Source organism: Helianthus annuus, chromosome 3 (assembly GCF_002127325.2).
Source record: "Helianthus annuus cultivar XRQ/B chromosome 3, HanXRQr2.0-SUNRISE, whole genome shotgun sequence".
NCBI lineage: Eukaryota > Viridiplantae > Streptophyta > Magnoliopsida > Asterales > Asteraceae > Helianthus > Helianthus annuus.
The window spans coordinates 118,572,905-118,587,249 of record NC_035435.2 but is presented as its reverse complement, the minus strand read 5'-3'; positions in this window follow the sequence as shown (position 1 = coordinate 118,587,249).

The window sequence follows — 14,345 nt, the reverse complement described above, 5'->3', positions numbered from 1 at the left end:
GAGGACAACTATTTTTGTTTAAAAAATATTAAATAAGAACTTTTAGTTACGAATAATCATAATATATAAAAATTACGTAAGATAAGTAACATATATAATAAAAATAAGTAACAACCCAAACTAAAATAACTATGTGCCGGTACTAGTATTTCGTTTCAACCCGATATACCGGATTTTACCGCCGGTACAAACCTTATGCTGTTTCACTTATTTACCGGGGTGTTTCGTACCGGATTTACATCTGAAAACGGTAATACCTGTATAACCGGCCGATATTTACCGGTTTTTAAAACATTGAGAAATACTATTGGTGTGTGCAAAGCGTAATATATTTTTATTGATATTTTAAGCTATTTTTACACATTAGTCAAGTTTTAAATTTATAAAACACGTATTCAACTAACACTAAACACACACTTGGGCAACTACACCCATTGTGAGCGTAGTATAGTGTTGGTAAGATACCGAGTTCGTCCAAAGACACAAGAGCTTTTAGTACCGGTTTATCCTCAACGTCTAATCAAATCAAAAATTTTAGAAAAGGTTTTAAACATGAAAAATAAAAACTAAAATGCTGAAAATAAAAATATAAAAAAAACAGATAGATAAGATGAATCACTTGGATCTGACTAGCCTTTAGTGTAACCTTTGATGATTTCCGCATTTTTGCACTTTTTAAGAGATTATCTTAGTTATAGTAGTAGGCCCCTCTTTTGAATGTGACGTTACCCTCAACCCAGTAGTTTAGGTAAGCAAGGATACAATCCCAAAGGGTCGGAATATTGGAAGATAATTAATTAAGTTATTAATGTGTAAAGTGATAGGCCCCTCTTTTGAAGGTGACGTTACCCTTGGCTAAGTGGTTTGAGTCAGCAAGGATACAATCCCAAGTAGTCGGATTAATATATTAATAGTAGTTTACATATGAGGGGATCAAGCCATTTGCACCCCCGCCATCCAACACCAGTGGGTATTGAAGGAGGTCCCAGTAAGCTTGACCCAGGTCCTTGCAGGATCTATACACTGAACAAGGCAAGAACCTTACCAAACCATTCCCTTAACCCCCAACCAGATAGACAACATATCTCTATATAGACCGTAGAGCAGTGGCGGACCCAAGAATTTTTTTCTGGGGGTGCAAAATATTTTCAAAGATTTTTGGCCCTTAGCTGTATAAAAATATCGGTTTATAGCGAGTCGGGCCGGATCATGTAAGACAAAAGAACATCAAACTAAAATTTATAAAGCATCAAAAACACGTCAAACGTCATTACAAATTACAAACGCATTTAAAATTATGCCCTACAAGTTTTTTTTAAATATATCCAAAATATCATCTAAAGATACTAAACACACCATAAGTTCATTACATTCTTACTCATTGTTCCTAACACATGTAATTTGCTCCATAAGTTCATAAAACAACACTAAACACTTAAACAAAATAAGCAATCATAGCCCATAACTTTCAATTATATTTTTAAACATTCAAGCCCTAATATTAAATGTTGATTACTTGTAACTAATCATTTAAACAAACAAAGCTATAAATAAAATAACAAAATCATTTAACTACAAGTCTAGAACAACAAAAAATATAAAAAATATAAAAAGATTAAACCCTTACACATCTATATTTTCTCCTAATCACCACATAAAACAAAATAAATAAATAAACCATACTAGTTCTATACCGGAATTCTGACATAATATGGGTCGGTCCAACCGGAATTTTGGTTTTTCCAGTAAAAAAAGCCAACAGATCGTGAGTAGTGGCGTCAAGTCGCTGGGAGTTTTTTGGGGGTGGGATTTGGAAATGGAATTGGTGGATAGGTTTGGGTTATTTTATTTAGTTCAAATTTCTTTAGGTTGAGTTTGGGCCTGTGTTAATAAAAATTGATTGCAGATTGGGCTTTGATTGGATTAAATAATTAAGTGAATAAGTGATTAATAATTATTTTTTTTCTAAGTGGGGCGGTTGAAAATTTTCAAGGAGTGCGGGTGAAAAATTACAAGGGGTGCGGTCGGAATTTCCGGCGAAAAATAACACTAAAAATATTTTTTGATGGGGTGCGCCCGCCCACCCTTGGCTTAGGGTGGGTACGCCCCTCCCGTAAAGATATGAATGATGAAAATCTTTTATTTATATAGGCAGTAAAGTAATGCCAAGACACAACGGACAAATGATAAAGAAGTTTCACCTTCAACATTAGAAACTGGTTATTAAAGTTATTAATACAAAACCAAATAAAAAGTACGAAAAGATTAAAAATCAAAAGTATTACACAAAACGCTTGTCTTCACCAAGTGATGTAAGAGACTTAGCCAAACATGGCCTTTGATTAACAAGAACTCTTACGATCGATCTTTGATCCCAAGACTACTACACACACTCTAAGGTGGATGATGGATGATGGTGGTGGATGTGGGTGTTGTAGTGGTGGTGGAGTGGTGGTGAAGTGGGAGAGAGGTAGTTGTCAAGGGATGCCTTTGAAATGAACCAAGCACCCCTAGTTATAGCCTGTACAGAAGCCCGGACACTGCCCCGTGGCCATCCTCTTTCTCTTTTTTCATTAATTTCAATTGTCTGCATTAGGTTCCACACGCCCCCGTGTTCGCTGGGCACGACCCCATGTGCAGACGCTTATCTGTACTATCAAGATTTGCAAGATTCTGCGAATCTTAGCGTTAACCATGACCCGTGTTGAGCTGGGCACGTCCCCGTGCTGGGAATAGAAGCTTCTACAACTTTGTCATGCAGACACCTGGCCACGCCCCCGTGTCCACTGGGCAAGGGGCCGTGGTCCGCCTTTTGTTTCTTATTTTTGCTTGGGAGGATGTTGTCGAGGGATCAGGCATGCCACGTTTATTCCTTTTCTTTGTATCTATGTTAGATTTTGCTGCATATTTGTTCCTTTCGTTCATTTAAGCTCATTTGGTCCTAAAAATACAAAAGGAAGACAAAAACACACTTATTCCAGCATTAGTACTAAAAAAGGGTTAGTTTTATGACTCATTTGATGTAATTTATATGTTGCATTTTACACACATCAAATACCCCCACACTTGAATCTTTGCTTATCCTCAAGCAAAACTCTTTATTTTGTGGTTTACACACCCAAATGGAATGGGTAGAAGAGAAGTTTTGGGCTTGTCTTGAGTGTCGGGAATCCAAGATATTTATTGGGTTTTGTTTTTATGCTATTTACAATCCTATTCGTTATGAGAAATTACTTATTTGGGCATAACAGGCCTTTTTTAAAATTCCATTTATATACAAGTTCACATACCTCACGGGAGATCACTCAACACTAGGCCGAAGATGTATTTTTGTGAAACACTCGAGACCGGCATGGAACTTACTTCTACCATATGCTTGCCAAGCAATCAATCCTCTTCCTTTTTAACTATAAACCTTTGTAAATATCAAGAGGACTTTGGAGAACGGTTAGGCTTGGGTTAAAGGTAGGTGGTTTTGGGTTAGTGGTTAGTCGCTAAAAGTGTAAAAAGTGTCGGTCGTCGTAAAACTTTTTGTTTTTTATGACTTTTATTCAAACTAAGCATTTTCAAACAAAGTTTCTTTAAGAACTTTGTTTGTTTATTGCTAAACTTCATTTTTTTGAAAGAAAACCGAGCTTTTTACTAAAATAAAAGGTTGAAAAGAAAAAAAAGATTTGGTGAGTAAAGGGTGTTTGTTTTTATGGGTTTAGAAACGAAAAGGTTTAGTCTCAAAGGGGTTAACTAGGAGGATTTTGAGTAGGTGAAAAAGAAAATGAAAAATAATGGTGTTGAAAGGAAAATGGGTTAGTCCTAATGCCTCTATCATTTACTTACTTGGGTTCGAGTTGGTAAGGACCGGGAATGTATTGTTGTGGCAAGTTCTAGAGTCGTAAGAACCAAGTGGCTATTCATACAAGAAACGAAAAATGATCATTTAGTTTAAAGATGTATGCTTGTATGCTCAATAAAAGCTCAAAACTCACTTTTTGTGGAAATGAGTTCATAATGTGATCAAGTATATATAATCAAATTTTAACTAGATTTGTCATGTCGTTTCATAATTTTCTTATGTTGCTTCTTTTTATCACGACGCTGTCGGTTGTAAATTTAAAAATATAATCTTTTTAGAACTTGTTATTTCCAAATTAAACCAAGACAAGTAAAAAAAACCAAAAGTTTTTTGAAAAAAATTGGAGTGATTAGCGGTTCCAATAGAGTTTTGTGTAAGGATTGTTATTATGACTTGCAAAATTCAAGGTTTTAGCATCCCCCCACACTTAAATTACACATTGTCCTCAATGTGTCCCAAAAATAAGTTTTTAGGTTGATTGAATGTGTAAAAAAAGTGTTTAAAACAAAATTTCATGTTACTGGGTGTCTGGGCACGGGCCCGTGTTGGTCCGGGCACGACCCTGTGCTCAGATTGCTAGTATCATATTTAACAGAAGGCTGGGCACGGGGGCGTGTTCAGTGAACACGGCCCCGTGTCCAGTTACCTGAACTGGGCGTTTTCTGCAGAATCTTGGGCACGGGGGCGTGTTGGGCTGAGCACGGCCCCGTGCTGAACTTGTTGTAATGAAGAAAAATTTGTCGGGAGGCTCTGTTTTTGTGCATGGGGTGTGGATTATTCTTTCCCTTGGTAACCTCCACCATTTCGAGTGTGTTTTAACCATTACAACATCATCCAAACACCATTTAATAATTAGAAACCATCATTTATTCAAGAGTGAATTACATAATGCCTAGAAAATAAAAGGTACAAACTAAAAACAAGGTAAGTAGGTCATAAAGTTCAAGAAATCTTAAACCACAAAGAAGTTCTAACCTAGATATGTTTATTATAAGAGCAAAATTTCCGAAAAGATAAGTCTTTCGGTTGAAAAAGGCTTGTAGAACTTCTTCTCTGGAAAGGGCCCTTCATACATCACCAAGCCATTTTTCTATCTCCTGGGGGAGAAGGAAGGTGGGCTCATTGTTTTCCTCGTGTTGAGGAGGTGCGACTTCCACCGTAACTTCTTGTAAGGCGTCAATAGGAGGTTCCGGGGGAACGTCGTACCATCCGGTGGGATTAATAACTTCTTGTGCCAGGTTCCAATCTTCTTGGGGAAAGATTGGTTCCATAGGGGGCATTGCAAGAATATTCAACCTTTTGTGCAAAAGGTTGATTTCTTGGAAGCTATTGTCTAGCCCCACCGTTAGATAGTTGATACAGTCAATTAGGACTTCTTCTACGGATGTCATCTCGTCGAGAGCTTCTCTTAGTGTCATGACATAACGCACAAGGGTTGCTTCGATCGAAGGCCTTCGTTCCCTGCAACTGTTCCTTGAGTGAGCTGAAAAGGTTACGCTATTCTGGCTCGACATTCTAAGAAAACAGGTTGAAAAGTTCAAATTAATGAAACAGTAACTCCGACCACAGCCCCATACTCACTAAGCACGGCCCCGTGGCCACCAATCTGCAGGTTTTCAAAACAAGTAATCGTGAAGTTTTAAATTATTTTTCTTGCTTTTTAAGCATTTCTGAGCAGAAATAACTTAAAACAGTGTTGTGAAAATTATTTTTGATAAGATTCCTTGATTAAATACCTAACAAATATCACAATAAAGCTTGAAAACTTGGAGATTTCAAGCTTTAATGGAGGTTTTAAGGAGTTAATGAAGAAGAAGGCAATAGACAAAAGTAGTAAAGACAAGATGGTTGTTGAGAATCTTCTTTAGAATATACCTTGTAGGGTATATGTGAAGATGCCACCAGATCTTTGTCTTTGGAATGGGTCCAAGAGTGTAGAAATCTTGTTGCATTTATAGAAAACGACAGCACGCCGACCACGGCCCTATGTCGGCTAGACACGGCCCCGTGGTCAGACAAGAGTCTGACACATTTTGTCTGTATTCTGATTTAAAATCAGACACAAATTGTCAGGTGGGCACGGGGGCGTGTTGACCTGGACACGGCCCCATGGCTAGAGGTTTTTATGAAGTTTCGTCTTATTTTAAGGCATTTAACCAAATCGGGTGGTTCCTTACTGTACGGAACAACACCGAAGTGCCTGAGGTACCTTAATTGCCCTAGTTTTAGACAAGAACGCAAGAGGTTATCGGAAACGGTGATTCCTAAGCTAAACACCGGTGGGCGAGACCAACCTTTATTTCCCTTATCTGGGCTCTCGTTAAAGAAGGTATATGTCGAATCGCTCAGGTCTATATATGCATCGGCGGAGACCGATGGAGAGTCCTTCACGGCACAATCGACACAGGGACGACTTTCGCTCATGTCCTCACAAGAGTTAGAGGTGCTTTCGGGAGCAACGATGTTCTTATACTCCGAATGCGATCTCAATAATTCTCTTTGATCGTCGTCTTGGGATGGATAGCTTATTTCCATCTCAAGTTCTCTTATCAATTGAAAAATTACTTCTTCCATTTGAAATAATTCTTCGAGAATCATATAACCTAGAAGAGTAGATTGAAAGCATTCGAGGGAGAGATAGGGATTGTTTTTACTTTCGCCCATCTTAAGGTTACAGTACAACGATGGGTCTATATAGTGGAGAGTGTAATTTAAAAAATAACATTTTAAATCTTTATGAGATCCGCTACATATTTGACACCACGCACCATAAGAGGAGAGAAAGTAAAAATGATCAGTATCACTCATGTTTGTGTCAGAAATTACCAACCGTCGGGATCTTACGGTTCTGTTTTCAATAAGTGAAACTTGGGCACGGGGGCGTGTTCAGTGAGCACGACCCCGTGTTCAACTACTATCTGACCTAAAACAAGATTGCCAGTACCAAAGATTGGGCATGGGGGCGTGTTCAGCGGGCACAGGCCCCGTGCTGAGCTCTGCAGAAGCTGAAAAATCTAGAAAAATCCTAAAATATAGAAAAACAAGAAAAACGATTAGGCCGTTGATTCCTAACTTTCTTAAAATCCTTGTGTCCCCGGCAACGACGCCAAGAACATGGTGTGTGCAAAGTGTGATATATTTTTATTGATATTTTAAGACCTTTTTACACATTAGTCAAGTTTTAAATTTATAAAACATGATATTCTACTAACACTAAACACACACTTGGGCAAGTGCACCCATCGTGAGCGTAGTATAGTGTTGGTAAGATACCGAGGTCGTCCAAGGACACAAGAGCTTTTAGTACCGGTTTATCCTCAACGTGTAATCAAATCAAAAATTTTAGAAAAGGTTTTAAACATGAAAAATAAAAACTAAAATGCTAAAAATAAAATATAAAAAAACTGATAGACAAGATGAATCACTTGGATCCGACTCGCCTTTAGTGTAACCTTTGATGATTTCCGCACTTTTGCACTTTTTAATTGATTATCTTAGTTATAGTAGTAGGCCCCTCTTTTGAAGGTGTCATTACCCTCAACCCAGTGCTTTGAGTCAGCAAGGATACAATCTCAAAGGGTCGGAATATTGGAAGATAATTAATTAAGTTATTAATGCGTAAAGTGGTAGACCCCTCTTTTGAAGGTGACATTACCCTCAGCTAAGTGGTTTGAGTCAGCAAGGATACAATCCCAAATAGTCGGATTAATGTATTAATAGTAGTTTACATATGAGGGGATCAAGCCATTCGCACCTCCGCCATCCAATACCAGTGGGTATTGAAGGAGGTCCTAGTAAGCTTGACCCAGGTCCTTGCAGGATCTATACACTGAACAAGGCAAGAACCTTACCAAACCATTCCCTTAACCCCCGACCAGGTAGCCAACATATCTCTATATAGACCGTAGAGATATGAATGGTGAAAATCTTTAACTTTATATAGACAGTAAAGTAATGCCAAGACACCACTGAAAAATGTTAAAGAAGTTTCACCTTCAACATAAGAAACTAGTTATTAAAGTCATTAATACAAAACCAAATAAAAAATGTGAAAAAATTAAAAATGAAAAATATTACACTAAATGCTTGTCTTCGCTAAGTGATATAAGAGACTTAGCCAAACATGGCATTTGATTGACAAGAACTCTTACGATTAATCTTGGATCCCGAGACTACTACACACACTCTAAGGTGGATGATAGATGATGGTGGTGGATGTGGGTGTTGTAGTGGTGGTGGAGTGGTGGTGAAGTGGGAGAGATGTAGTTTGCCAAGGGATGCATTTGAAGTGAACAAAGCACCCATATTTATAGCCTGTATAGGAGCCCGGACACGGCCCCGTGGCCATCCTCTTTCTCTTTCTTCATTAATTGCAATTGTCTGCATTAGGCTCCACACGCCCTCGTGTTCGCTGGGCACGGACCCGTGTGCAGAAGCGTATCTGTACTACCAAGATTTGTAAGATTCTGCGAATCTTAGCGTTAAACACGACCCGTGTTGAGCTGGGCACGCCCCCGTGTTGGGAATAGAAGCTTCTAAAACTTCGTCATTTTCTGTAGACACCTAGCCACACCCCCGTGTCCGCTGGGCACGGGGCCGTGGTCAGCCTTCTGTTTCTTATTTTTGATTGGGAGGATTCTGTCGAGGGGTCGGGCATGCCACGTTTATTCCTTTTCTTTGTATTTATGTTAGATTTTGCTGCATATTTGTTTCTTTTGTTCATTTAAGCTCATTTGTTCCTAAAAACACAAAAGGAAGACAAAAGCACACTTTTTCCAACATTAGTAATAAAAAAGGGTTAGTTTTATGACTCATTTGATGTAATTTATATGTTGCATTTTACACACATCAACTATAACAACAACAACAACCACCATGCCGATATAACTCTACTCATAGCCAAACTATTAGTAGGGTATGGGGAGAGAGTGAGATGTAGGTTAGCCTTACCTTTACCTGAGGGATAGAGGAGCTACTTCTAATGATACCCCAACTCTAAATATACGTCTATCTGTAAAAGTTAAAATAAAACACACATAGCTACTAAAAAATCTGCACAAATAAGATAGTGTATAAAACACAAGATATAGACAAGTAACACACCAAATATACGTATAGAGTAACGATGACATGTAAAGGTCGCCTATATAAATTGAAAAACTAAGCTACTAAGTTAAAAGCCCAGAACAACACCTAACCATCCACCTAAAAATTCTTAATTTTACTCCTACGTTTTCAAAACTCCAATCCTCGATTATGTCCTTAAAAAGATGCAATTATAATAGATCATGCAAAGTAAGTTTTAAAAGTACTATAGCAGCTTTAGTCAAATCGTTTAGTTTAAACACTAAAAAGGAACTTTAATTAAACAATAAAAGAAATAAAAAAATTAAACTTAAAATATTTTCTTTTTAAATTTAATTAATTATAAAAATTTGGATAACTCAATGTTTTACTCGATTTTAACTTGCAACTATTTAAAAAAAAAATAGTCCATCTACTTAGTAAAAGGTATTTAACTCATTTTACTTAAAATTAACAAAAAAACTTAATACGGACTAGTCTTAGTACCCAACAACACTGTTACAAAAATAAAAGATAAAACCAAACTTGTTACTTGAAACTCTTAGTACTCAATATTATTACTTTTAAGAAACGAGTAAATTACAAAATATGTCCTTTATATTTACACCAGATTACAAATTATGTCATTTTTTCTTCAAAAAGTACAAAAAACGTACTCGATATTTGCAAACTCTTGCACATTACGTCATTTGAACCTAACTCAAATCTGACAAGGGGACCTATAGGAGGGAAAATTAGTCTTTTAACCTATTACCATATTTATTAATTTACTCAAATAAACAAATATAAAAATAATAAATTCTAAAACTTATTTTATATATATATCTAAAACACACACACATATATTATCTTTCTCTCTTACAAAAATAAATTTACAAAAACATATTTTTCTAAGTTTTATTAAATTAGATTTTTAATGATAATGGTATTTTTTTTAATTACGTTACAAAAATATGACCCATACTTCAAATATAATTCAAATGTTAAGCAATTTATAAACGAGTTGGGTATTTAATAACTATGAGCAAGAGATTTCAAACTTGTGAGATAATTATCAGATGCACTTAGTTATTTTGTTGTGCTCTAAACATCCAATTTTAATTATTCAACCAGTAATCAGTGTAATACACGAGATTATAACTTATTTTCAGTTATATATTAATAAACAAATACCGTTTAATTAAATTCTCTTAGGCTCAAAATATATTATTGGGCCTAGCCCTGAAAGGCTTTGTTATATAATATGTACTTGCATGGAAGACCAATGCCTTCATTAATTATTCCTGCATATCGACAAGGGTCTACATATTCACACACTCTAGTCCCTATTTACACACCCTTGTATACGTCTCGTATAGGTCTATACGTCGCGTATAACCTTTTTCAATTTCCAAGAAAATCTCTGATTATGTCATATTTTGTCTTATATGCCTCGTATAGGCCTATATGGGGCGTATAGATGAAAAAGACCATTTTACCCCTGAGCTAGGCCTAGACTAGGGGCAAAACAGGGCTATAATGGTCTTTTGGACTCCACTATATGTAACACCCCGTGTTTCGAAAGTCAAAGTCAAGATTGAAGTCAAAGGAAGAAAAGATTGCTAATTGCGATCTATCTCTCCTTGCTAAATTCCTGTTTTGACTTCTTTGACTCGTAAATAGTTTAATTTATGCCTTCCGTTAGTTGTATTATGTGGAGTAATAGTTAAGAATCGCAGTAATCGATGTATATTTATCGCTATGAATCGCCTTACGACTATGAGCAATAGGAAGTAATAATGCGATAAAGCCAATTAAACGCTAATCAATCTAATCTAATCAACATCGAATCGCAATCGAACTCGCAACTCGAATTACGCATTTTGGTTATTGTTTTACGTGTGTGTGTGCCTTATGTGTTACTTGTGCATGTTTATTTATGTTATGTGTGGTAATCAAACTCAATCGCAAATGAACTCAATCGCAATCGAAATGGTATGATAATTGGTAGAGAAGAAATAGTGCGAGATATGAGTAGTTGGGATTAAAAGTAATTTGACTAGGAAACTCTCTCGTATCGCAATGCTCGCAATCGAGATCGAAACAGCAAAACTCGTCGCACCGAACCCCCGACTCAGAAGGCCGATCGACCAGGAGACCGGCCGATCGAACAGCCGCTCGGTCGAATGACCAGCTGTTCGATCGGACTGGCTAACCGATCGACCAGCCCCTCTCCATCCCTTTTCCACTTTGGGTAACCCTATAAATACCCCTTGTCACTCTCAAACTTTCTACTTTTGGCAACTGACGTCCGACCAACTCGTTCTCCCCACCTTTCTTCAGATTTCTCACGATTCCGGTAAGATATCGTCCTAAATCTTGTACTTCCTTAATCTACACGCACTCCTACACCTTTCTATCTTTTGAATCTTAACTTTTAACCGTGAAATCATCAAGATTCGTATTCTAGGATGACGTCGTCATGTGTTCTTGAAGAACTTCATGTTTTGGCCTCAATCCACCAATAATAACTTGGATCTAACCGATTTCTATATAAACAAACAAAGATCTTTCATAGATCTAAACATATTCACAATGAAAAGGATTGAAAGATGGTTTTTCCAACCTTCTTTCAACACTTTTGCACTCAATGCACTCAAAACTGGTAGAATCAGAGCTTGTGCCGACTTACTACTCATTCTTGTGGTTGTGTTGGTTCAAGATCTGGATTCTAACTAAGAGACTACCGATTTCGGGTTAAACATGGAACACTGTCTTGAATCGTTAACTGACCGGGGTGGGTGATTCCTGTCCGATCAGGGGTACCAAGTATTGACGAAGTTTCTGTTCCTTAACACGTTATCAAGACGTCTCGATAAAACGACAAACAATCAAAAACAACTAAGTGTAAGACGAACAGGACGACCAGGATGGGGTGCCGTCCGATCGGACAGCTGTCCGATCGAACAGCCAAACCGTACGACTGGGCAATTCGAACGACTTGCACCTTGGGTCCCACACTTAACCACTTTTGCCAATCTTTGAAGTCTGAGTGTTGGACGAATTGTTGTTCGATCGGACTACCATCTGATTGAACTGCCATCCGTATTATGAAACATTTAAACTTCCACACTTAAACAATTTTCAACATGAATCGAACATGTGACAACCGGTAATTTACGCCCTTAATTTTGTGATTAACCGGCGATTAACGCGATAATGAATAGTGCTTACGACGCTAATTAACTTAATCAGGCCCTTGGAATGCCCAGAAACGCTGTTCAGCTATACTGTACGCGTATGAGGATTCGCGTGGAATCTGCAAAACAACAAATGACAACATACTGAAACCATACAAAGTACTGACGACACCGACAAATATGGATGTTGCACGAATATTATTTTATGCTTATGGAGTATGGGTCGCGATATCGGATCTCGTAGGAATTGCGGGCCACTTACTCATGAGAAGGGCTTGTGGGCCCTGGGCCCAAGCCCAAAACCCACAAGCCTAAACCTACTCATACAATATTAGATCTTATCAAATATTTAGAGATCTCTGCCAAATCCCAACAAGATATACAAAATCTTTGCAAAATACTCAAAATCTATATAAAAGATTTTAACTCTAAGGATGAAAGATATTACCTGAATGTAAAGTGTATACATGAAAGAAAATAAAACCATTTATCCTTTCCTCACTCTATTTATACACAGGGAACACATACACAAACAAACATCAGAGCATCACTCTTCTCTCCTCTCTCGATCACACTCACACATACAAGCACAGACTTACAATCTGCCTCTCTCTCTCACTCGAATATTTGTACACACACAAATCATCTACTCCTCTCTCTCAATTACACTTACAGACACCACAACAAGAACCAAACTCCACCTCCATCTCTCACACCTTCTCGATCCGAAAACACCCCTCTTCCCCCTCTCTTTATGCGGTAAACGGACCACCACCACTGTTGGGTGGTGGTGAGCGGCGGCGGTGAGGCCAGGCGACGAAGAAAGAGAGAGAAAGGGAGGACCGACGGTCGAAGACTTGGACCGCCGGTCAGTCCCTTTGACCGGTGGTCGACATCAAAAGTCCGGCGAGAGAGGCGGAGTTAGGCGGCGGTGACTGTGGTCCGACAAGTTCTCCGGTAAAGCCCCTGTCCTCACTCATCTTGTTTTCTTTTCCTTTCGAAAGATTTATGATCTGTTGATTGATGGCGGAGTCGGAGGTGATCGACTGTGGCAGCCGACAACAACTTCTGTGATGGTGGTGGCGGCTCAGGTCAAACACGGGTCAGACGGATCTTGTTTCAAGTTTCGGGTTTTGGTTCGAGTCCACTCGATTAAACCGAGTTAACTCGGTTCAGGTTGGTTCGCTCCACCTCTATTTTGATTCAACTTTGTTACGGTTTTGGTTTGCTCAATACATACACTCGGTTCAGTTTCAGAAGCCGTACGGGTTGACTCGGTCAACTCAGCTTCCGGGTCAACTCGGTCCGGGTCAACAGTGGTCAACAAGATCAGACCAGGTGACGTTTCGGGTTCGGGACTCGGTTCGGTTCAGGTCAACGATACGGTTCATGTCGACCCGGTTAAACCGAGCTCACTCGGTTCGGGTCTTGGTCAAAGGCAGTCAACAAGTCAATGACTCGGGTCAATTCAGTCAACGACCCGGTCAACTCAGTCAAACTACCCGACTGTCACACCCCAACCAATGGCGGAATCATCGGGATGAGACGAAGTGTGAAGATTGCTCGAGACATCATAACGCTATTTGTGACAATAATTTAATAATCCAAGTTTCATTTCCATAGTAAATTGTCAACAATACAAGAAATACAAATAACAACATGTTCGAAGAAATACATAACAACATAATCAAAATTGATACAACATTTAAACCTAAACGTCTATATGTGTATCTAGGCATCAAGCCTACTTCATTTCATGGTCTCATCATCATCAACCTGTAACATGTTTAAAATACAATTCAATGCAAAAGCAAAGGCGAGTATACAAGTTTGGTACATACATAGCATAAGATAAAAGTGTGAACAATCCCTCATAGCAAGCATGCGATTCAAGATAAACATTAAATATGGCATGTGTCTAACATATCAAACCAAGAAAACGCAACTTGCTCATGACATAACCAAAGTTTCAGTAGAGGCGGGTCGTTAATCCTATAGCGCTACATATGTCAAGGTTTGGCTCGTACGAAGTTAATGATAAGTTCAACACATAAGAATCACCCAAATTTAAAGTATCAAGCCATCACATATACAAGCATGTTATAGGAATGTTCATGTGTTTAGACAAAAGTTCATGTGTAAGTTTCAATAGGTAAACATGTTACACCCCAAAAGTGGTAAAAGTGAAAAGGGGAAAAGTACGAGTATACTCACGGTTTACAAGTCGTGAC